General features: G+C 40.6%; 1 protein-coding gene across 5 annotated transcripts in view; it reads right to left on the bottom strand.

Moving 5' to 3' along the window:
* LINGO2 (leucine rich repeat and Ig domain containing 2) overlaps positions 1-26,242 on the bottom strand; it is a 2,187,995-nt gene that overhangs the window by 201,865 nt on the left and 1,959,888 nt on the right. For 3 of the 5 annotated variants that reach the window (XM_040358558.1, XM_040358559.1, XM_040358560.1), the window contains one exon: positions 3,293-3,377. The exons of 1 other annotated variant lie outside the window; for it this stretch is intronic. The gene's annotated coding sequence lies outside the window, so the exon portion shown is untranslated. Of the gene's footprint in view, positions 1-3,292; positions 3,378-5,348; positions 5,536-26,242 lie in introns of those variants that run through there. One more of the 5 variants, XM_040358561.1, reaches the window with a different exon arrangement.

Genomic DNA, 26,242 nt, shown 5'->3' with positions numbered 1-26,242 from the left:
GCAGGGTTTTTTTCACTGTAAGGGCGATAAGGATGTAGAACTCTTCCACAATCTGTGGAGTCAGCGGGGAGTATTGATATTTTTAAAAGACTCTTGGATGTGCATCTTAGTGAACACAATATACAGGGAAATGATTATCGACACTGACTCACACGTGCACCAACACAGGTTGAACTGGATGGACTATTGTCTTTATTAAACCTTACCTTCTATGTAACTATGTAATGTGTAGTGAAATCAGAATAAGCAGTGTCAGTACAGGACAGGAGTCTGTAGAACTGCACAAAACTAGGTAAGGCTAGAGATGAGTATAACTAAAGGCAAAACTGTTTTTATTTTAACAATTTTATTGTTTTACAGCTATTAGCGAGATTTGCTCACTCTGTTTGTCCTGTCTACCATTATCATTGTCATTATCATTGAAAGTGACAGTAAAAGAAAATCCCAAATTTTGTGTTTTTGAGTTTTGTCCTCAGAAAAGTTATAGAATGGAAATCTTCCAATGGGGATACTAGTTCCCACAAATTTCCTTTTATTTCCTGTTTTGGCTATAGGACATAAAGTAAAGGTATGTCTCTACAATGAAACACAGATTGCAAAAAATGAAAAACAAAAAGTTTTGCCTATAGTTCTACTTTATAGTTCTACTTTAACCTTGCTAATTTGTATTTTCTAGAAATACTATAAATAATACTTATGAATATCCAAGGAATTAGATAGTAGTTCAGAAAATGTGAGATCTATTAAATGCTGATAACTGTATAAGATAATACATGTAATACATTTGTAAAATGTACCAAAGTAGAACCAAGCTGAGAACTGTACAGAGTTAATTAACCTCTATACTTTTAATAAGGATCCTAATGATGGTTACAATAATAGGCTCACTGATAGACATAAAATAGCCATTTCTACTAAAAAGATTAGAGAAGAAGAAGAGTATGTAACTTAGATTTACTTTTGTGCATCCAATCATTAAATCTACTGCTTGACTGTCAAATCCCCAGAATATTTATGTGAACTGTGGCTTTAGATTTTCCCATAATAATTTTGTACTAGCACAATTTATTGCAAAGTTGGGAATGCAGACACATGCTGCGGTAACTGGAAGACTTTGCAGCTGGGACTTTGAACTACGAGATCAGATAAAGAATATGAAAGTAAATATAATTTACACATCATACTCATTCCTCCAGTTCTTTTTATTTTAGTTTGATAGATTAGTCTAGCCAGTCTGAGTATTGCATGCCACAGGCCTAACACAAGAATAGCTTAAATTAACCAGGGTATATGTAACCTCCTAAAAAGTGATAACAAGTAGAGATGGCCCGGCGGTCGTTTTGCGGCAAACTTTGCTCGTTCGCGGTCTGCCAAACTGGTGGACATCTGGCGATATTCGCGGCGGTCCGCCATTTTACATTGAGAAGAACTTTGACCCATGACACATCCATCAGGTGGTGCAGCACAGCCAATTGAGACATTTCAGCACATGGACAAACCCCCTACCTTATAAATAGACCCAATCTGGCGGCCATCTTACATTCTGCTTTTTGTCAGTGTAGGGAGAGGTTGCTGTTTGGAGCAGGGACAGGCTGTATTTAATCAAATAGCTATCTAAAAGGTCCACAAAAGTCCTTTTAAGGACTGGTATAGGTGTACTACTTGCTGTGCAGTATATAGGTGTAATACATTCATATACTTTTTGTCAGTGTAGGAACAGGTTGCTGTTTGGAGCAGGGACAGGCTGTATTGAATCAAATAGCTATCTAAAAGGTCCACAAAAGTCCTTTAAATTACTGGTATAGGTGTACTACTTGCTGTGAATGCCTGTGGCCTTGGGAAAATTGTTGGTGCCTGTAATGGCCGACACTTACTTCTGTATACGATGAATGCCTAATGTACCACCAGCCACGGAATACAAAGTTATTTGCTGTCAGGTGAACGTCTGTGGCCGTGGGCTAATTTTTGGGGGATGTAATGGCCGACACTTACTTCTGTATCCAGTGAATGACTATTGTACCACCAGCCACAGAATACAAAGTTGTTTGCTGTCAGGTAAACGCCTATGGCAGTGGGCAAAATTTTGGGGCATGTAATGGGCGGCACTTACTTCTGTATATGGTGAATGCCTATTGTACCACCAACCATGGAATACAAAGTTGTTTGCTTTCAGGTGAACGCCTGTGGGCTAATTTTTGGGGCCTGTACTGGCCAGCACTTACTTCTGTATCCGGTGAATAGCTTAATGTACCTCCAGTCACAGAATACAAAGTTGTTTGCTGTCAGGTGATCGCCTGACGGCTAATTTTTGGGGCCTGTAATGGCTGAGGACTTACTTCAGTATCCGGGGAATAGCTTAATGTACCTCCAACCACAGAATACAAAGTTGTTTGCTGTCAGGTGAACGTCTGTCGACTAATTTTCAGGGCCTGTAATGGCCGGCACTTACTTATGTGTCAGGTTTTTCACTTAATACTTCTGGTAGGTCAGTGTCCATGTTGTGGGACTATTTGTGCACAGCTAGTAAGTATTTTGTGGCTGCAAATATGACCTGCAGGTTTTTAATATTCGCCTGCCATTAAAGTCAATGGGGCCCGCCACTTGCAGTTTGCGGACATTTGGGAAAGTTCCCGTTAGCGTTTGCGAACCGTCCCGTCAGATGTTCGTCCATCACTAATAATAACAAGTTTCTCTGTTTGTCAAATTATTGAAAAGAGAGTTTTCTTTCTACCCTTTTGGCATATCCCTTTAAAAGAAAAGGTCAAAATACCAATTATACTCTTTGTCACTGTTGGCCAAGTAATAATGAGGGTCTGCACAATTTATTCTCTACTCATGCTTCTAGACAAGGTATTGCATTATCTTTTGACAGCTTTAGTTTGAGATTGTCTTTAAATAAAGTAAAAAATATACAATATCAACTATTCTATAAAGTTGTCATACATTCCTGTCTCTGGTAAAATGTCCACTAATGTCCTCCACTATCGACACATATAAATACAAGTTTGAAACAAAATGTTATACTTTTCTCCACTTAAGCACTCACTGTTTGCATCAAACAATTTTGAAACAACAAGAATATTATAAAACATACTTAAATATACTATTAAATCAACATCTACAATGATACTCTAAAAATAGGACAGACCCAGTAAAAACTATTGTGGATGCACAGGGTGCATCCAATCTGTGAGGACTAGATGCAAGGAAAGGGGTTGGGATAAGTCTTTCAATAAGTCTTTCAATCTCAAACACATTGCTGTAGGAAATTGGTGGCCTATGCATATCTTACCTGTACACGTGAAGCCTTGTTTTTGCTTGGGGTAATATGAAGCTTCTCTTCACACAGATGGCAATATTCCTCAACGCCTTCACGCCTAAGGGTAAAACAAATCTTAATGCCTAAGGCCAATTTTGCAACTTTGACATGTGTCAATAAAACCATACATATCATCACAACTACTTTTTGTATCCAGGTGGATTATACCTTGTTTTGTTTTTTTCAGGAAAAATTGGGCTTTCATTTTGTGGTAAATGCTAACAGATATCTCCTTATTTATTTTATTATTAAAGGAAAACTTGCCAAAAATAATAAAAAAATAATATTTTTTCAATTTAGCACATAAAATAAAATCTCCTGCTTCTGACGATTACAATGATACCAAATATGTGTATGTTATTTGTTGTTTGTACCCGTAGTACAGCCCAGAAACAATAGTGCACATTTTTTTTGTATACTACCTAAAACACACTGACACTGACTGACACTGATACTACTTAAAAAAAAATACTGGCCCCTGACCTTTTACCCTAACATTGACCTTTGACCCTGACCTTTGACCCTGACATTGACCCAAACACTAACCCATTTTTTTTTCATTTACATATTTTTTTTTATTATTGTTTTTTTTACCCTCTCTCTCTCTATCTCTGCAAGCACAGAGAGAGATACAGTGGCCCAGATTCACGTAGAATCGGGCAAATCTGCGGCGGCGTAACGTATGACATTTACGTTACGCCGCCGCAAGTTTCACGGGCAAGTGCTTGATTCACAAAGCACTTGCCTGTAAAGTTGCGGCGGCGTAACGTAAATCCCTTGGCGCAAGCCCGCCTAATTCAAATGATCCGGGTAGGGGGCGTGGATCATTTAAATTAGGCGCGTTCCTGTGCTGAACGTACTGCGCATGCGCCGTCCCTAAAATTTCCTGACGTGCATTGCGCTAAATGACGTCGCAAGGACGTCATTGGTTTCGACGTGGTCATTGGTTTCCAGCCCCATTCACGGACGAGTTACGCAAGCGACGTAAAATTTTCAAATTTCAAATACTTAACATTGGCTGCGCCTCCTAATAGCAGGAGCAACGTTACGACGAAAACGGCTTACGCAAACGACGTAAAAAACTACCGCCGGGCGCATGTACGTTTGTGAATCGGCGTAAGTAGTAATTTGCATACTCTACGCTGAAAACTACGAGAGCGCCACCTAGCGGCCAGCGTGAGAATGCTCCCTAAGATACGACGGCGTAAGAGACTTATGCCAGTCGTATCTTAGGCTAATGTCGGCGTATCTAGCTTTTTGAATACAGAAAGTAGAGAGAAATATGTAGGCAGCCATTTCTGGCCTTGTTCTGAAAATGATAGCTGCTTAGCTGTTTCTGGCTACAAAATTTCGAAGTCAAAGACTCAGAACATGTATGTAGCAACAAAAAAAATTCTGAATTCTTTATCTTTATTATTGTTCTTGGTCAGTGACCCAGAAAGCATCAGCATGATGGGCAAGCATGTATTTTGAGAAACAGAAGTAAAAATGGCAGTTTACATATGTAAATATGTCATGGTGGGTTTACTCCAAAGTTGACATCATCAGCTATACAGAGCAATGATGTGATCTGGCAGCCTTCACTAACCCCTATAAAAATGTACTTTGCTGCTACAGTATTTAAGTTCCTTCTTCTTCTTGTGCCTTTGTTCTACTTTTATAGAATTTAGGATATTCACAGTTGTCAGTTTACTTACAATTGTATTAGATTAATAAAATGTGTTTTAAGCTACAAAAGCATTTGTAGTTATTGAATCAGCCTATTTAATTTTATATACAGTATCATCTTATCTGCACTAGACAGACACTGTGACACCCACTGTCTGCCATTAAAACCTCCTGTATTGCCAGCCAGCTAAATGGAAAAATTATGTACTATACGCTTGCAAAGTGATGGAATATGAGGTAATTGCATTACAGCAGTTGACTTGATACATGGTCCCTAAAGCATTCAATACACACAGTCAAAACCCCAAGTCATTCTTGCATAAATAAAGTAGCTAATAGTCTGACAACCCACATTACTTACATTCAACTGTTATTGATGACCCATCATTGGACATTTTTTTCTCAATTCTCCTTCTCGTTAGGGTGTTAAGATTAATATACCTCTAGCTGCCTCACCAATGATAGATCATTTGTTTTTTACTCGTTGATGGCCTTTAGCAAAATAAAATAAAGTCAAGAGGGCTGTCAATATTTTTAGGAATGAGTAATGCATCTTCCCTAAACATCTTCACATTACATCTATGCAGAACACATATGTCCCCTATATTCTGTAATTTTGGAAGCATATATTTATCTTATCACAGCATTAGTTTTAACTATGGTGGTTTAAGGTTAAAGTGGTTACAATGTCACATCTATTTATTACTTTGATCCTCTCTGTTTCAGGTCCATGTTGGTGTGTTCCACAATGTGTGTGTTTTCCTAAAATTATAATGCTAAATACCTTCAGTCATGTAACCTGCCTTTGCTTACCTTCCTGATCTAAGAGACTACAGTGGGAGGGGCTGAGATTTCCTTTCTGATGTATGCAGGATGGCAGAGGGAGGACACGTGACTGCACAGCAGCAGTGTGCAAACAGGGTATATAGCATTATGATTTTAAGAAAACACACACATTGCCCTAAAAATTTACCTACAATGGAGAGGATTAAAATAATTAAAATATGTTTCTTTAAAAGCACTGGAACAGCTGCAGAGAATAGTATTACTCAAGGCAGGTGGGGGGGAAGAAAAAAAATCCACTATTTTTATAAAATGTACATATCTTGTTATATAGTATTTAACATATTCAACGTACAATTGGCAAGTAAATCCTGGCCTACTGACGCCCCATAAGCGGCTGACTATAAAGTAGACAGGGAGTTGATGTGTTCCAGTGAGTATATCCACCCAAGAACAAAAACGACAATAAAATAAAAGGGAATATACATTTTATACAAAAAGTGAATTTTGTATTCTTCCTTATTCATTTATTAATGCCTTTGATCTCGAGATACTTTCCTGTGCTTCTCCGGAATAAGCAAGAATGTAGATGGCTTCCAAACACTCCACCCCAAACCACACCCCTCTGAAGATTTGTATTCCAATTAGACTTATAACTGTAAGGTTGAATTGGAATACAAATCTTCAGAGGGGTGTGGTTTGGGGTGAAGTGTTTGGAAGCCATCTACATTCATTAAACCTAATGGGATGCCTTTTATGGACTGCAATTTTGACTTTCACTTTCCCCAAATTTGATGAGCTGGATGAACTTTTCCAAAATGGCATCCAAAACAGTAGAAGCCTTGAGGAGCAAGCTTGGGACTTGGCACGGTGCAGTTTTCTTTTCTTTAAACTTTACACTATTTTCTTGATCACACTCATGCCCAGTACACACTTGCTGGAAATCCAGAGGGGAAAGCCCAGAACCTGCTCGGTCAGTCTTTCCCCTACACATGGCCGGTTTTCCCGTCAGGAAAACTGTGATGGAGCTTTGGTCAGGAATAGGGTTGAGCGAACCCGAACTGTAAAGTTCGGGTTCGGTACGGACTTTGGGTTTTTCCCGAACCCGGACCCGAATAATTGAAAAAAGTTTGGGTCCGGGATCGGAGTTCGGGAAAAAAAAATGTGCGGAGGTCCCCGCAAATTCAATAACCAGACCCTTTAGGTCTGGTATGGATATTATGGGGAACCCCGCCGTCAATTAAAAAAAAAATGACGTGCGGTTCCCGGTAAATATACATAACCAGACCCTTCAGGTCCGGTATGGATATCAAGGGGAACCCCGCCGTCAATTTAAAACAAAAATGACGTGCGGTTCCCCCTAAATATCCATAACCAGACCCATTATCCGAGCACGTTGACCTGGCCGGCCGCAGAAAAGAGGGGGGGACAGAGTGCGGCCCCCCCTCTCCTGAACCGCACCAGGCCACATGCCCTCAACATGGGGAGGATGTCACCATGTTGATGGGGACAAGGGTCTCATCCCCACAACCCTTGCCCGGTGGTTGTGGGGGTCTGCGGGCGGGAGGTTTATCAGAATCTGGAAGACCCCTTTAACAAAGGGGACCCCCAGATCCTGACCCCCCCCTGTGTGAAATGGTAATGGGGTACACTGTACCTCTACCATTTCACGAAGGAAGTGAAAAGTATTGTAAAAAAACACACTGACACCGTAGAATAAAGTCCTTTATTGAAAAAAAAAAAAAAAAAAAACTCAGCGCTGAAAAATCCACTCGTTCCCGGCTTCCAGCGTTGTCCTCATCCTGCGACGGTGATCTCCCGCGATGAGAAGATCCTGCGGCGACCATGTCATCTTCGATCCATCGCTGAGAAGATCCATCCGGAGCGCAGCATCCCCGACCTCCTCATCGCCGGACACAGCCCAGCGGAATGACGCGCTGGGGCTGTGTGACATTACTTATATAGAGGAGGCAGGGGCACCCATCACGTGACCCCGCCCCCTCTGACGTACCCTCTGCTACGTCACTGGCGAAGCCTGGCTTCCCTCTTTTTGGGCTTCCCCAGTGACGTAGCAGAGGGTACGTCAGAGGGGGCGGGGTCACGTGACGGGTGCCCCTGCCTCCTCTATATAAGTAATGTCACACAGCCCCAGCACGTCATTCCGCTGGGCTGTGTCCGGCGATGAGGAGGTTGGTGAAAGTCCGTGTCCCATTGACTACAATGGGGTTCGGAGTTCGGGTTCGGGTTCAGGAATCCATGTGTATGCTCCATCGCAGTTTTACCCATAGGAAAGCTGCCAAAAATCACCGGGCAAAAGTCCGCCGGTTTTCCCGGCGGCAAAAAAGAGAGCTGTTTATCTTTTATTCTCGAGTGGTTTTTGGACAGTTTTCCCCGTCGGAAAAACTGCGAGGAGCATACACACGGCTGGGATTCCTGACCAAAAGCTCTCCTCGCAGTTTTCCTGTTGGGAAAACCGGCTGTGTGTACGAGGCTTCAAACTGAATCTTTGTTTGGTTCCAGTATACAATAATTTATGCAGCACAGATTTCAAGGTACAGGGTTCCCCAAGCAGATAAGAATGACATTTAGGATCAAGCCAATATACAGGTGAATGTCAAATCAAAAACTATTTTAAGCAAACTTTTCACTTAGAATGTGTACTTCCTAAAAACATGTTATATTTTTCTTTATTTATATTTTAATACCTGCCTCACAATAAGCAGAATCAAAGACAGATAAGAAAGGTCAGGGGGCTACAGCAAGCACAAAGCATTTGAGGATTATAATTCTTTATCGTACACGCTTCTTTGTAAAACAAGGAGAACAATCTTTTTGCCTTTATCACTGTTTAAGTTCAGCATGTTAAGCAGATTTTTAGAGGAAAAAAGATCATTGCATTTCAAAGACTGCTTAATTCCCTTCTTTAAATTGTCTTTTGAGATGTTGATGATTATCTGTTCACAGCTGCCCATGCCTACGCTTGTAATTACAGAACATAGGTAATATGATAGCTTGTAATTCCTTCTGCATAGATTGCAGGGAAAAAAGGCGATAATTCAAAATTAAGGTTTCCTTCACGTTTAGAAATAAAACTGTCACCTTTTTTATATTTCAGAAAACAATTGGGTAAGACTCCCACCAGAGAACAATAATATCAAAGACAAGACTGATCACCAAGGTAGACTACTGAGTAGGTGTACTATGTTCCACATAACATGTTTTGTCAAAAATGTTTCATCGGTAATTAAGAGATAAAAATGTCTCGTGACTGATGTTATTGTACTTACCATATAGAGCAGTGGTTCTTAACTCCTGTCCTCAGGACTTACTAACAGGTCAGGTATGCAAAATTACTGAAATACATCACATTTGATATCATTTGCTGCTCAGTGATTGCAGTATTCTAGTCTGCATCTCCCCAAGACAATACTTAAAATCTTGTACCCACGACCGAACATGTCCACTGAAACTGGTCCGTCGGACCAGTTTCCGCGGACATGTCCGACCGTGTGTAGGGCCTACCGGGCAGTTTTCCGGCCTAGCGGACAGGTTTCCAGCGGACAAAAGTTTCTTAGCATGCTAAGAAACTTGTCCGCTGAAAGCCTGTCCGTCGGACATGTCTGATGGTTAGTAAAACTCATCGGACATGTCCGCTGGCCCGAAATCCCGCGCATGCGTCGAATTGAGCAGACATGTCCGATAAAAACGGTCCGCGGACCATTTTCATCGGACATGTCTGCTCGTCTGTACAAGGCCTTAGTGGGACCTGAAGACAGGAATTAAGAACCACTGATATCAAGTGTATTATTTCTGATATGTGTTTTGATGTTCAGTCTGGTCATTAACAACTAAACAGAACCAAATGAATAATGCACACACATCCTAACACTGATGACCACTTAGTTACATTGATACCCAATGGAGGAGATTTACTGAAATGGGTGCACAGAGAATATCGTGCAACTGTGCTTAGCAACCAATCACTTCTAACTTCAGCTTGTTCAAATGAGCATTGCCAATAAAACCTAGAAGCTGATTGGTTACTATGCACAGCTGCACCAGATTCAGTGTGCACCAGTTTTAGTAAATTTTCCTCAAAATGTCAAGCATTGCTGATTGGCACAGATTTTTTTCCTAGCCACCAAGCTGTGATGTGCAATGTCTTTTGTGTGTGTGTGTATGTGTATATATATATATATATATATATATATATATATATATATATATATATATATATATATATATATATATATATATAAGTATAATCCAATAGAGCATGAAGCGATCTTTGGTCTTCTTCACGGTACTACAAACCTGATTGATATAGGTGTGCACAGGGTAGATGCCAGGTGTGCTAATCACTATGTGCGGTGGCGATTTCCCCTACTGCCTGGGCTTCTTATCCCCTCCCCTCTTGTTGGCCCTACAGTCCTGCTGGTTTCCCCCTCCCCTCTCCCCTCCAGCTGCTGTGGGGGTGTTTCAGGATTTAGAGCTAGTAAATATGCAATTTTCCAGCCCTTTCCTTTTGTAAAGGAACACACCTGCTCATTGTAGCCATTCATAACTGAAGCATAGTAAACTGTTTACTATGCTTCAGTTTGTGAATGAACAGGAAGCCACTCAGCACAAAGCACTTCCCATTCATTCACTACCCTGTGCAGCTGAGGCTGCAGAGAAAAGGCATGTGTGTTTGAGATTTGGGGTGCACGCCCTAATGTAATAGGCTGTGCACACCTATGCTGATTGAGATTTACTGGCTCACCAACACACCCTTACTCTTCCCCTATATTAAAATAAATAACCATGTTTGAGTAACGTTATATATTGTTGGGCATTTTGATACGTTTTTATAGTACCCAGCACTTATATGTTTATAGAATGACACATTATTGTACCACAGGTTTAGACCTTTGTTACACAGTCTTTTAGCACTTTGATACATTGTTGCAATCCAGATCTATCTGGCGGGCACAATCATAGCATATGACTGGTCCTATTGTATATAATATTTAGATATCTTCTTAGGGGCCTGAGTCTCACCACTCAGATCCCCCATAGGGTCCTGTAGGTCATTCTTCAGGAACAGGCAGCGCCACTACCCCTATATAACGTTACTCATATTTATAGAGTTTCCCTTTGGGGAGCCTCTTTCAGGGGGGGCTGCAGCCTTTCTCACTTCCTAAGCGCGGATTTCTTTACTTTTTTTTAAATAACCATGTTTATCAGCTCCCATATCCCATTACAGAAAGTCCTAAAATTACCCAGGTGACAAGTTACTTATTCTTCTTCCTATATATAAAATAAATCCAAGTTCTGTAGTTGGCATTCAAACAACTTATGCTTGGGTACAAGGGAATCTATTATATATGATGTTTGTTTATTTCTACAACTTGGTATATTTAAAAATGTGTCCATTTACTGTATATAAACCACAAAAGTTCTTATACAGTGATCACAGAAATCATTAAAGCTGGACTCCAGACAAGTACAGTTAAGTATAAAAAAAATGAAATAATTTTAAACCCAACTTACACCTAGATTTGTCATTAACATACTGTATATGTGAACCCTTACCTTGTAAGACAACAAACTTTTCAGTGTAAAATAGAAATGCAATTATAAATACCTTAATTTTATAAGTGATCATGTAACCTTGGTTCTCAGTTGCATAAGGGGCTTTAACTGCTGTAAGAGGAGAATGCAGGGGGGGGGGAGTCAGCAGGAGGCAGATACATAGAATTACCCTGATCTTTCTGGTGATTAGCTATGCAGAGAACTTATCAGAATAAGTCTGACCACTGGAATACAGGAAAGCTGTGTAGAACACAAGAACGAAAACTGACAATACTGGGGTAGATGTTCTGTCTTGCCTAGTGTGGTCAGTTTGAAATAGGAAAGCAGCGGGACTGGCAGGTTCACCAGGTAGCAATACATAGAACACAGGATACTTTTTCATATACAGTGGGTAAAATAAGTATTGAACACTTCACCATTTTTCTAGGTAAATATATTTCTAAAGGTGCTATTGAAATGAAATGTTCACCACATGTCGGTAACAATCCATGCAATCCATACAGACAGAAAGCAAAACAAATACGTTCAAAAGAGAAGTTATGTGTAATAAAATGGAATGACACAGGCATAAAGTATTAAACACGCTAACTGAAATGTATTTAATACTTAGTACAAGATCCTTTGTTTGTAATGCCAGCTTCAAGATGCTTCCTGTATGGAGAACCTTGTTGCATGCATTACTTAGGTGTGTTTTTGGCCCCTTCTTCCACACACACAACCTTCAAATCTTGAAGGTTCTGTGGGCCTCTTCTATGAACTCTGATCTTTAGTTCTTTCCATAGATTTTCTATTGGATTCGAGTCAGATGATTGACTGGGCCATTCTAGCAGCTTTATTTTCTTTCTTTGAAACCAGTTGAGAGTTTCCTTGGCTTTGTGTTTGGGTTTATTGTCTTTCTGAAATGTCCACTCTTGTTTCATCTTCAGCATCCTGTTAGATAGCACCAGATTTTTATCAAGAATGTTTTAATACAATTTTCCATTCATCCTTCCTTCAACGGCATAAAGTTTGCCAGTACCATATGCTAAAAAAACACCCCACACCATTCCTACCTCCAAACTTCACTGTTGGTATGGTGGTGTTTTGGAGTGATGTGTAGTGCCATTTGACCTCCAAACATGGTGGGCATTATGGCATCCAAAGAGTTCAATTTGTGTGTATTATGGCATCCAAAGTGTTAAATTTTGGTCTCATCTGACCAAACTATATTCTCCCAGTATTTTACAGGCTTTAAACAAGCTTTAAACAAGATTCTACATGCCTACATTGAGTCTTGTGTGTGAGCGTGCATACAGGCCATGGCGGTTGAGTGCATTACTTATTCTTTTACCGGATTATGGCCCCAACAGTGCTCATGGGAACATTTAAAAGTTTAGAATTCCTTCTGTAACCAATCCCATCAGTATGTTTTGCAAAACTAAGGTTGCAAAGGTCTTGAGAGCCATTTGTTTGTACCCATCATGAGATGTTTCTTGTGTGACACCTTGGTAATGAGACACCTTTTTATAGGCCATGAGTTGAGACTGAACGAGCTGATATTAATTTGCACTGACAAGCAGCAGGATGGCTTTGTAATTACTGATAGATTTCATCTGGTGTCTTGGCTTTCCATGCCTTTTTGAATCTCCCTTTCTGAGTGTGCTTAATACTTTTTCCCTGTGTCATTCCATTTTATTACTCATAACTTAATTTCTGAACTTATTTGTTTTGGTTTCTTGTTTGTATGGATTGCATGGGTTGTTACCGACATGTGGTGAAAATGTCATGTCAATAGCACCTTTAGAAATATATTTACCTAGAAAAATGATGGTGTGTTCATTACTTACTGTTAGTACATGGGACACAAATATATATTTTAGAAATATTAAAATGTTGGGGTAGAATACCCTTTAACTGCTTGCCGACCAGCGCACGACTATATACGTCGGCAGCATGGTACCGACAGGCAGAAGGACGTATATATATGTCCCCTTTAAGATCGCAGCATTGTGGACACGCGTGCGCTGCGAGCTCCGTGAGCCCGACCGCGGGTCCCACGGACTCGATTGCCACAGGTATCCCTGTGGCGATCGTCTCGCGGTGAGGAAGAACAGGGAGATGCTGATGTAAACAAGCATCTCCCCGCTCTGCCTAGTGACAATGACAGTGATCACCGCTTCCTGTAATCGGAAGTGGTGATCACTGTGTTGTCACACACAGCCCATCCTCCCTACAGTAAGAATCACTCACTAGGGTACACTTAACCCCAACAGCGCCACCTCGTGGTTAACCCCTTCACTGCCAGTGTCATTTTCACAGTAATCAGCACTGATCGCTGTAAAAATAACAATGGTCCCAAAAATGTGTCAAAAGTGTCCGATGTGTCCGCCATAATGTAGTAGTCATGATAAAAATCGCTGATCACCGCCATTACTAGTAAAAAAATATATATATTAATAAAAATGCCATAAAACTATTTTGTAGATGCTATAACTTTTGCGCAAACCGATCAATAAACGCTTATTGCGATTTTTATTTCCAAAAATATGTAGAAGAATACGTATCGGCCTAAACTGAGGAAAATTGTTTTTTATATATTTTTTGGGGATATTTATTATAGCAAAAAGTAAAAAAATATTGAATTTTTTTCAAAATTGACGCTCTATTTTTGTAAAAAATAAAAACCGCAGAGGTGATCAAATATCACCAAAAGAAAGCTCTATTTGTGGGAAAAAAAGGACGTCAATTTTGTTTGGGAGCCACGTCGTAGGTCCGCGCAATTGTCAGTTAAAGCAACACAGTGCCGAAACGCAAAAAGTGGCCCGGTCTTTGACCAGCAAAATGGTCGGGGGCTGAAGTGGTTAAAGAGACTTTTTTTTTTTTCAATTTCTTTATTTTTTCAAAATAAATTTTCCTCTTCATTTGTACAAAACATGGGAAATAGCAATCATCTTAACAAATATAAGTAAATAGATCCAAATACATTCCAAAGAATTTAGCATAATACAATCTCTCTATTCACTCCTCTCAAGAGAGGAAGAGAAGAAGGAAAGAAAAGGAAAAAGAAACAAAACAAGAAGGAACCAAACGATCACATTCCTACAATTGGGATCTTTCCATCTCCCTTATTTAATTCCCATCCTCCCACTCGCCGAGTTGAAGGCATGGCCAATTGATTCCCAAAATTAATCCATAAACAAAGGGGGGGAGGGCACTGTAAGGGATAGCATTTGATAAACAAACAAAAATTTCAAATTCCCTAATATGTGGGCATGGGGGGACGCTATCCCATGCCCTCCCTTCTATTATTTTATTTTAACCCACTCCCAGTGCTCTCTCCCCCCATGGTACTTATAGTTCCTTCTCGTTCCTTATTAAAATATACATTCACAAATTTCCCCACCCCACCCCCATCTAATTCCAAAGTTAATCAAAATAATAATAATAAAAAAAAAAAAAAAAAAGGAGGGAAAAAGAAAGGAAAAAAAAGAAGTTGTATCTCTCCCTCTCTCCCCCCCCACGTACCCTACTCCTCCCCCGTCAATCCTCCTCCATCCTCAGACTGAATCCAATCATTCCATGGTGTCCAAATCTTCCTATAAACCTCTCCCTGTTTCCTACTTGCCCATATCAGATCCTCCATTCTATTTACTTCTTCCACCTTCCTAATCCACATACTCAAAGTAGGGGGTTGTATTTGTTTCCATTTAAGCGGTATGCATGCTTTAGCAGCATTCAACAGGTGATACAGTAATGGGTTCCCTCTTATTCCCCAGGAAATGTCTGACAGATGCAGCAGGAAGAAAGCTGGGTCCTCTGGTATAGTCTTTTTGCTAAATTTTTGTATAATCTTCCGGACCCCTCCCCAAAACCCCCTAATTTTAGAGCATGTCCAAAAAATATGCACCATCGTACCTTTTTCTGCCTTACATCTCCAGCATTCGTCTTTTATGTTTGGGTAGTATCTATGTAGCTTATCTGGAGTCCTGTACCATTGTGCAATTATTTTGTAATTGGTTAAAGAGACTTTATCATTTTGCCCATTCAGGTCAAACTTATCAACCCAACTACAGTATATTTATTTTTATACTGCCCCTTTATCTTTTACAAATCCTGTTATGTAACAGTGTATAGCCACTCTATACCTGGATGCACCTGATATTTTGCGCCAGCTGTGACAGAGGAAGGATCATCCGAGAACTAACGCAAAGGTGAGTGGAAGTGCGTTGAAGAAGGAAGGCAGGTGTTTCCATGAATAAGAAAAGTGCTAGAGTATATTTAAGTAAAGTTCAGGGGCAAAGACTATTTGGGATTAAAATGCACACATTTTTTAAATTTGCATTTAGTTCGTGTTTATATCTGCCTGCGTTCAGCTTTAATGCTTTTTGGGCTTACTGAACAGGAACTTTTTTTTAGAGCTTGCATGTTTCAGACATAAACAGGCATCACATCATATATGACCTTTAAAACATCCTCCTGCAACTCCTTGCACAGCAGTACTGTAAGCACACAGCAAGCAGAAGGACAACCTCATTAGTGTTCTGTTGATCCTTCATTGTCCAAGTAGCGGGCTGTGGGTGAGTTCTTGAAGTTGTGCAGCTGTTGCAATGGAGGTCAAGGAATTTGCTGTGTTTTATGACAGAAGTGGCTAGATCATAAATAAATGGCTGTACAGAAATACAAATGTGCATTTTGCTATGTGCTTAGATTTCCACCCCGGAACCACATGACACATGTTTTTTTTTTTTTTTACAGGATTAAAAATTACTGAACAACTTTGTGTACAGTATGGTAACACTATAATATTTTAATTTTAATGACTCAGAATTGTTGCTTTTCCTAGATCTATCACCACATCTCATACATTTGCATGGCTGATTTTAATTACTATGATTGGTTTATTAAGTCTATCTTTAGTGTTCTTCCAACTGGCACTGCTTCCCTTTTTTGTATCCAAATGATATGCTGTTTATGTGTAATGTAGAACTTGATCATTCATCTGTTCAGACACAGAGATTCAGAGGTGACATCTACAAAGGAGAGTACAGTCTCATAAAGCTGCTGGAGGAGAATCAATTATAGTGAAACATGTTTAAAAAAAAATATGTAAACAAATAGATTCATGTAAGATGGGTCTGGCAAGCTACTCTAAATTGAATTTTTTTTATTGCACAAATCAATCAAAACAGATACAGTGTAGCATATTTGATAGGGTTAGTAAGAAGGAAATAAACCTTTGATATATGTCATCCTTATTTAACAGGGCAGTGCAAAAAATTATGATATGTAGCAGACCATAGCAAAATATAATCTGTACCCCACATCTGTCAATTGTAAAACTAAATTATATGAGGACTATGGGACTGATGGGTGTTTGGCATGGGTTCCTTGTCATGATTGGGGATACATGTGGGAAGTACTTAGGGTAAGCTTGCCCTGTGGTGCTGGTGCAAAGATGTGTCACCATGGCTGGGTGAATTGTGTAAAAATATACAACAGTCATCAACCACGCTGGGTATGCTGGCTTTATGAAGGCAAAAGAGAGGAAATGATGGCCAAGAGAACATAAACCTCAAATATTCAGGCTTATTAAACAGGGCAATGCACAAAGTAATGATATGTAGACCATAATAATCTATCCTTTTTATCTCACATCTGTAAATTTAGAGAGATAACAAGTTTGTTTTTCTGGATAATGTGACTGATGGGTATTTGGCATATATTTCTTGTCTTGGTTGGAGATTGGTGTAGAACCATTCAATCAGAGGAGCTTGGCCTGCTTCTTGATACAAGGTGTGGCAGCATTGTTGGGTGTATCTAGAGAGAATGTGAGGCAGTCATGAACCATGCTGGACACGATGATTCCACAAAGGGAAGGAAAATAGATGAGTGCCAGGAAAAAAATTAGGAAAGTGTAGTGCTGCAGACTGCGTGTGATAACCACTGTTTAGCCTGAGGAACTGAGGGAGATACACTTTGGGTCTCCTGTAGGTTGACTGTCATCGTTCAAAAGCAAGGACAGTTAGATATCCACATTTGGAGAGTAAATTACTTTCCCTCCTTGAAAGATTGAGCCAGTAGAACAGATCAATTATAAAGGTAAAGTAAACAAGATATATACTAAATCCTCATACACAGGGGTCCGAATGCCCCTTCAATAAAAAACGGCCTGAATGTCGGACGAGCATGCTCAAAAACCAGCAGCCAACCAGCACCCGATCAATTCTCTTAGCCAATGGTGGAGAGTGCTGATCGGAGTGTTCTGGCACGGTGGGGCACTCCCCTGTCAGAACAGAACCGCTCAGCGGGGGAGATCGCTATACTCATGTTTAATTGTTAATACAGCAGAACAAAAAAAAACGAAGTGTTGCCAGGCTTTAGATTCAGATTAAAACAATCTGATGCTACTTGTACTATATGTAGCAGCAAGAACAAGTAAAATTCATAAATTAATTTAAAAAAGTTTTTTTTTGTTTATATTTGGCCTCCTGCCCTCCTTTATTAACAAGAGCTGTAGTTACCCTCTGTATTCTCCAGCTTTGTCTCCACATTCCACCTTTGTCTACTTCAGGCAGAATGTTCACTCTCTGTGAGCTCAGCTTGTCCCACACACCCTCCGGGGTGAGTTATCATGTAGGATGGCCTCACATTACTACAGAACTGAGCATCATTGCATTAGCAACACTCAGTTCAGGAGAGAGATCTGCTCCCTTGCTGCTACTGAGAAGAAAAAAGGAACCTTCACAATGGCATTATCGGAGCAGTTAAAAGTCTTCCTTGAAATTTTTTAAAATAGAATCTTAAAAAAGGGGGGGGCTTCAAGGGGGGCAGAGGATTGGCAAACACCTAGAGATGCAATTTCACTTTAAAGCTTTTTATAATTAAACACTTTATTATATTTTTCCCAAAACTTTGTCTCTCCACTTTTTTTTACTCGTTAGCTCTTTTGTATTGTTAATTTGATAGAAAAGGGAAACCTGCGAAATGGGCATGCTGGATACACTTTCAGACAATGGCAGAATTTACCCGACTAAGCACTTTAACAACTTAAACACAAGAAAAATAGAGCTTTAGAAATGAAGGTTCAGAGGAGACATACACTCCTCACACAATCTGATACTGGAATACTGGAACACCACTACCTTAAAAGGCCGTCCCCCTCCCTACAACCAAACAGTTTGTGCAAAAACTCAAAATAAAAAACACTCCCTGGGAAGCAAGCAAGAGTCGGTCACTCCTACCATTCCAATAAGCCTCCACCACCACCTCTTTCTTCTTCCCCCTCCCTTCCTTCCCTACCCAGACACTCCTTTTGCCTATCCTTCCCGCCTTTACCCCCCTCCCAGTTATTTTCCCTTTCTCACGGGTTGATATATTTCGATATCACCAAGTAACTGAAGACGAAACACCTTGCATACACCATATAGGAACCTCTTATAACACATCACCCCCATAACGTTAAAACCTCCTATCCTGCCAAGAGAGACACCATATCGAATCAAACACCAAAACACTGGTACTCCCAGAAGGCTACCAGAACATAATATCTCTTTCCAAGCCCATGCGCATTGTCGCAACTAAAACACTAAAGAATTTCTGAACTGAATATTATCTGACAACCCGAACACTGCTCACTCTAGGTTAAGCCGTGACCCGAAACAATACACCAATGTTTATGCTGGGTAAATTGAGTCGGATTATGACTGTTTGTACATATACTTTTATCCACTGTTGATGTACCATTTATGTCAAAACAATCTGTACAATGTTACAAGTCATTTTGCTTGATTTCATCAATAAAATATTTTGGAAAAAAAAAGAAAAGGGAAACATGCAGGAAAAGTTTTCTCAAAACCACTGCATTAAATGCTGAACCTCATGCATGTCTCTCATGTTTAATCCTTTCTCACCTGCCCTGACAACCCATTAAAAAGTTCTGAACCCCAGGGAGCAGAAAGAATTGGCGCTCATATGACCACCATGTTTGGCTGTCACAATGGTCACATGATTGGGAGTCAGTCCCACCAGCTTCCGTTAGTTTGTCTGGATCAAAATTTGTCTGTCAGTAAGCACACTCTTAGTGCAGAAACATTGGCCACCCCATGATGCATATGTGCACAGTAAGAGGTCTATGAGCCTCAAAGATAGGAAACTGATGTCAGCAGAGGCACCCAATTGTGAAGGATAAATGGGTTCTTCATTGATTTGATAATTGACAGTAGTTTGACAGATAATTGAATGAAATACATGGTAAAGAAATAAATTGTGAATAATCGATTTCTCAACTTCTCCTTCACATTCTGGCACCTCTGCTGACACCAGTTTTCTTTCTTTTGATGCTCATAAACTTCTTACTGTGAACACACTGGAATCCTGAGATCGCAAAGCGTAGGATTGTCCGGATCACCCCGCCAAGCATTGAGCGTGAACCTCCCAGATGTGAGCACCCCATTGCATTTACCTTTTCATCATATATTTCATTCAACTATTTGTCGAATTACTACACCATAAGATCCTCAAACAAATTACGCCGGCGTATCTATGGATACGCCGCATAATTTCAAAGTTCCCGCGTCGTATCTCTATTTTGTATCCACAAAACAAGATACAACGGAATCTGGGCTCGATCCGACAGGCGTACGTCTTAGTACACCGTCGGATCGTAGGTGCATATTTACACTGGCCGCTAGGTGGCATTTCCGTCTAATTCCGCGTCGAGTATGAAAATTAGCTAGATACGGCGATCCACGAACGTACGTCCGGCCGGCTAATTTTTTACGTCGTTTGCGTTCGGCTTTTTCCGGCGTATAGTTACCCCTGCTATATGTTAAGTATGGCCGTCGTTCCCGCGCCAAATTTTGAAAATGTTACATTGTTTGCGTAAGTCGTTCGCGAATAGGGATTTGCGTAGAATGACGTCACCGTCGTAAGCATTGGCTTGTTCCGGTTTAATTTCGAGCATGCGCACTGGGATACCCCCACGGACGGCGCACGTAATTTACGTCGGGTCACGACGTATTGACATAAAACACGCCCCCCATCACATAGATTTGAATTGCGCGCCCTTACGCCGGGAGAATTACGCTACGCCGCTGTAACTTTAGAGGCAAATGCTTTGTGAATACAGCATTTGCCTCTCAAAGTTGCGGCGGCGTAGCGTTACTAGAATACGTTACGCCTGCATAAAAATACGATCCGCTACGTGGATCTGGCCCAATATTTTTTATTAACAATCAAGTATAAGCTTACTTCAAAAATCTCCTTTCATACTCTGCCTGCCTGTTGGTCATCTTTTTCTACATCTTCCTAAATTCCCTGCATGCTTTGCAGCTTCTCCTCTGCTGTTTACTTTCAATTGCTAAAGAATTACACATCCCAACCTTACCGCCTGCAATCAGGAATTCTGTACTGACTCTGCCTCCTAAATCTTCTACTCTTAGCATCTTTGTAATTCAGAAGGCAATCTCTGTGAAAAGTGTAACATAGAAGTGCCTAAACACAGTGCATAGTGCATACATGTCACTGAATTCAAGGAACTACCGTATATACTCGAGTGTAAGCCGAGTTTTTCAGCACATTTTTTTGTGCTAAAAATGCCCCACTTGGGTTATACTCGAGACGCCTTTTTGCACCTGATCTCCCAGATTTTGGGGACACATGTAGCCCCACTCTTCCTATACAAGTGTGAAAAGTTTGTTGGCCGGGGAGCAGCGATTTTTCAAATCCGGGCACCCCTTCCATAGATTCCCATGTTAAACGGTAATTTCTCCGGTGACATTGGGGACCCGGTATCGGTTGGTCATAGGTCCCCTGCACCCGGAACTTGGCACACATGTAGCCCCATTTCTCCTCTATAAGAGTGCAAGGTTTGTTGTCTGGGGGATGTACCGCTGGGGAGCACCGATTTTTCAAATCTGGGCACCCCTTCCATAGACTTCCATGTTAAACATCAGTCTAGTCATGGACACAGTGAGGCATGGGCACAGTGAGGCATGGACACAGTGAGGCATGCACATGGACACAGTGAGGCAAAGTGAGACACATTGAGGCATGTAGATGGACACCCTAGGCTTATACTCGAGTCAATACGTTTTCCCAGTTTTTTGTGGTAAAATTAGGTGCCTCGGCTTATATTTGGGTCAGCTTATACTCAAGTATATATACGGTAAATGTGTGGGGATCATCACAAAGTATGTTTACAAACTTTAAGATCATCCGGATTAATAGGAGTAGGCTAGGACTAAAAGAAAATACAACGTGGAAATAAATGTAATGATTTTATATGTTGACCAGAGATATGTTTTAAGTAAGATGTAAAAAAAAATGTTAAACTATTAATTTCCGGAGGAAAGAGAAAATGTAACTGCTCTTTTCAATGGGATAACACATTTAGTAGGCTTTTTGATTATTACTAAGGGTACAATGCAATACATGAATTATCTGTGTAATGTCCAAAATGTATACATGCATGAGAGAGAGATAGTTATGGTCAAGGTCTAATGAAGTTACTTTTTACTTCGATGTGTATTTACCTTAAAAAATAATACAACATTTACTAGATGATTTATTCTTTCCGATTTGTCACGCCACTAAAACAATATTAATAATACCTTTTTTTCCTGAACCACTCTGTAACTGTTAGCACATAGCCTCGAAGCCTTAATGCCCTGCTTTTATTGTGGTAAAGGAAGTACTATTACAAGTATAATTCCCAAAGGCACTGAGCAGCTCTGCTGCACAGAAGCTAATTTCCATATTGTAATTAGAATGTTGTGTGTGCAGGTCTCTGTGCCTGCCGTGCCTTGCAGCAACGCTCCAGTGAACAGTAAAGTGGCCTGTGGAGAATTACATCGACACAATAGGGAATATGAGCTCCATCTATCTTGGCATCACCTGAAAGACAGGTGTATCAGTGGAAGCAACACAATATAAGGCACGCTGGAAGACAGTCTTTATTACAATTATTATCTCACCTATAGACTACCCATACACTTTGCAGAGCTAAACATTTTCTGAAAATAAACTGGACCGTGACAACAGAATATCCCTAACACATGATTCCATTGGCAAGGGTTTGCATTTTAAAGCAGGCAAGGTTTATAAACAAATAACACACCTGTGTATGAAAACAAAACGCCAGCCAGGTAGAATCAAACCGTTTCCATCAAAAAGATGAACAAATATTTTAAAGGGGTTGTAGTAACAACTTATAACCAAAATATATATATATATATATTTGTATAAATCCCCTTATCCACTTAGTGAATGAACTAAGTGACAAACTCTTAGGCCCCATACACACCATAGAATCTATCCGCAGATAAATCCCATCAAATGGGTTTCTGCGGATAGATTCTATGGTGTGTACACTCCGTCGGATATTTATCCGCAGATAAATCTCCCCTGGGATGGATTTCCAGCAGATGGATATTTGCTGACATGCTCAACAAATCCATCTGCTGGAATCCATTCCAACGGATGGATCCGCTCGTCTGTACAGACTTACCGGATCCATCCGTCCAAAGGGGTTCCCCGCACGCGTCGTAATGATTTGACGCATGCGTGGAATTCCTTATATGACAGCGTCGCGCCCGTCGCCGCGTCATAATAGCGGCGACGGCGCGACACGTCATCGGCAGAGGATTTCAGCGGGGATTTCAATGCGATGGTGTGTATCTGCGGATAAATCCTCTCGTGTGTATGGGGCCATAGTATTACTTATCACTCTTAAATATACTTTAAAATTATAAACATTTTAAAAATGAAACATGAAAGACTTCTGGGTCAGAAACAGTAATCCAAGTAGGGTGTGTAATAAATTTAAAAAAAAAATATTCTAAAGTGCGCTGTCCTTATACAAATTATAAAATGTGAATCAATGCATCTCATAATGAACACAATAAAAGTGCATTGAACATAATCAACTCATATCATATTAAAAATATATACAGTATATAATCTATAATGTTTATATATAATGTACAAAAGATTATTTAAAAGGTGCAAAAAGTCCTCAAGTAGTAACAAGCCCTAACCAAAATCCCCTGAAAGAACTGGCTGAGCAGTGTTCTCACTGGTAGTTAAATACATTTAGCAAATAAATGTTTTAAGTTAAAAAAAAAAGTACCGTATTTATCAGCGTATACCGCGCACTTTTTTGCCCTGAAAATCAGGGCAAAATCGTGGGTGCGCGGTATACGCCGATACCCGCTTTCCCGCGCCGAGTTTTGAATACTGCGCCGACATATACCGAGCGCAGTACACTCGGGTATAGTCGGGCAGTCTCGGCTCCTTCCGCACTCACGTCCTGGACGTACAGGACGTCAGTGCGGGTAGCCGAGCATTGCCGACAATACACGAGTGTACTGCGCTCTGTATATGTTGGCGCAGTATTCAAACTCGGCGCGGGAAACGAGCCGGGAGGATGCGAGGACGCCGCGAGTATGCCGTAGAAGGGCGCCGGACCCGCCGAAGAGGACACCCGACCCGCGAAGAGGACACCCGACCCGCCGACGACGGATGCCGGACCCGCAGAAGAGGACACCCGAAGCCGCAGAAGGATGCCGGACCCGACGAGGCCGCCGATGGACGCCGCGCAAGACACCAAAACTGTAAGTACAAAAAAAACAAAAAAACGTTTTTTCCACAGGATTGGGGGCCACTTTAGGGGTGCGCGGTATACGCGGGAGCGCGTTATACCGCGATAAATACGGTACTTGAATATAATTAAAGGAATTGTAAAGGCAGAAGGTTTTTTATCTTAATGCATTCTATGCATTAAGATAAAAAACCTTATGTGTGTATCAGCCCCCCCAGAACCCCCCTAGTTACCTACCTAAGCCCCATCTCTCTCCAGCAATGTCCACGATTCTCTCAGCCATCCAGTACACTCCTCCTGATTGGCTGAGACAGAGCAGCAGCACCACTGGCTCCGGTGGCTGTCAATCAAAGTCAGTCAGCCAATCAGGGGAGAGAAGGGGTGGGGCCAGGTGGGATTCTGTGTCTGAATGAATACACAAAACTCTGACTTGGCTTGGGTGCCCCCTGTAGCAAGCTGCTGGCTGAGGGGCACACAAAGGAGGGAGGGGGATAGGAGCAGCAAAGGGGGACCCAAGAACCAAAACCAACTGCACAGAGGAGGTAAGTATAACATGTTTGTTATTTTTTTTTTTTAAAGAGCCTTTACAATCACTTTAAATACACAGCAAAATAAACATATGCCTTCAAATGAATAACTCTCTTCTGCAATTATTGTGACTTGCACTCTTCTGCATAGCTAAACAGTGAGACTATTGTTTTAACTTGAAGCTCTGCAACTTCCCACGTCACCTTCACTAGAACACAAATCAGTAGTACCCCACCAGGCCAATGAGAAGGCACACAGAAAATATTACAAATCTTTTGCAAGGTAAAACAGCATGCAAAGGGAGAGATTTATTAAAACCGGTGCACACAGTATCTGGTGAAGATGTGCATAGTAACCAATCAGCTTCTAACTTCATATTGTTCAATTAAGCTCTGCCAATAAAACCTATAGGCTGATTGGTTACTATGCACAGCTGCACCAGACTATGTGTGTACCAGCTTTAGTAAATCTCCCCCATACTGTATGGGCATTAAAGTGGTAAAGATATCCTATTTTTAGCATCAAAACAGAGATAAGACTTTGACACTTTGAAAGCCTATGCCAGGTGTTGGCAGTAATGCATTGATTCTTCTCTCCAGTCAAAGAAACTGAATGATTTCAAGTGCTCTAATATCCTGGATAGGATCCCGATAGCCTGGATAGGATTGGGCCAGAATACATGGTGACCAAGTAGGGTACCAAATTAAAACATTCTGGCACCCCTAAGGATCTATATTTAGAGTTACCTAGGGTAATTAGGAAATGTATCCATCAAATGATCTTTCATGCAGCTTTGAGCATAATCACGTGTTACTGCAATCATGCATGATTTGTGACTTGTAGTACTGCATTTAGACATTGACAAGAAGAACAATAGCAATAAGGTAACAAATAACAACCTTGTCACTAGCTTAGCTCAAAATTGAAAACTATCTGCAGTTTCAAATCCTGGCTTCCAACAATCTTTAGTGCTTGTTCACACCAGAGTCATTGGAACTACAGTGGCCAGCCTTGCCCAGCACAGTTGCAATGTAAGACAAGGCCTTGTACCCTATCAGGACAGTTTATACTACAGTGCTGAAACATGCAATACTTTTTATTATTGCAGGGAAATGTGACGTAATCCACCACAACCCACTGTGCTCCAGCCAATGGATCTTCATAAGATATCACTTGTGACATTTGTGACATGCTCTAACAAAAAATAGAGGACATAAACAGTGTGAAGCGCCACATCAGCACCACTCCCCCTAGTGCACGTTCAGTATGGCTGCTGGTGTTAACGAAACCCTCCACAGCTTAATATTTATTTAGGAATGTTTAAGATGTCTTTTTATTATTGGAGGCCAAAAAGAATGCTGCAAAATTGAACAATCATTACCAAACAACTGTGCTGTCAACATAAAATTGTTTATTTCCATGGAATGTATTGCTTTGAAAATACCCAAATTATCAATCAAAATTAATCTTCGAAACACATGTTTAATGCAGAATTAGCTGTAGTGTGCAAGAAGGGAATTTCAAGACACAACATCTGTTTAGTTCATTATGTACTCAGAGTGGAAGAAAGCTGTAGCAATGTTTAGAATCAGACGAAAGCAACAACATAATGTAAAATGAGAATTCAAAGTTATTTTCCATGATCAGAAAATACAATCTAAGAAACTGGCTTATAGCACATGTTAAAAGTTGGTGAGCCAAGAGTGTTGCTTATTTTATTCACGATACTGAATGTTTACATCTTGTTTATGCAGTGTGAAAGTCCTAAATACATTATGTGATAATCTTATTGA

Source organism: Rana temporaria, chromosome 1 (assembly GCF_905171775.1).
Source record: "Rana temporaria chromosome 1, aRanTem1.1, whole genome shotgun sequence".
NCBI classification, from domain to species: Eukaryota; Metazoa; Chordata; class Amphibia; order Anura; family Ranidae; genus Rana; species Rana temporaria.
This window is presented reverse-complemented; position numbering and strand designations above follow the sequence as displayed.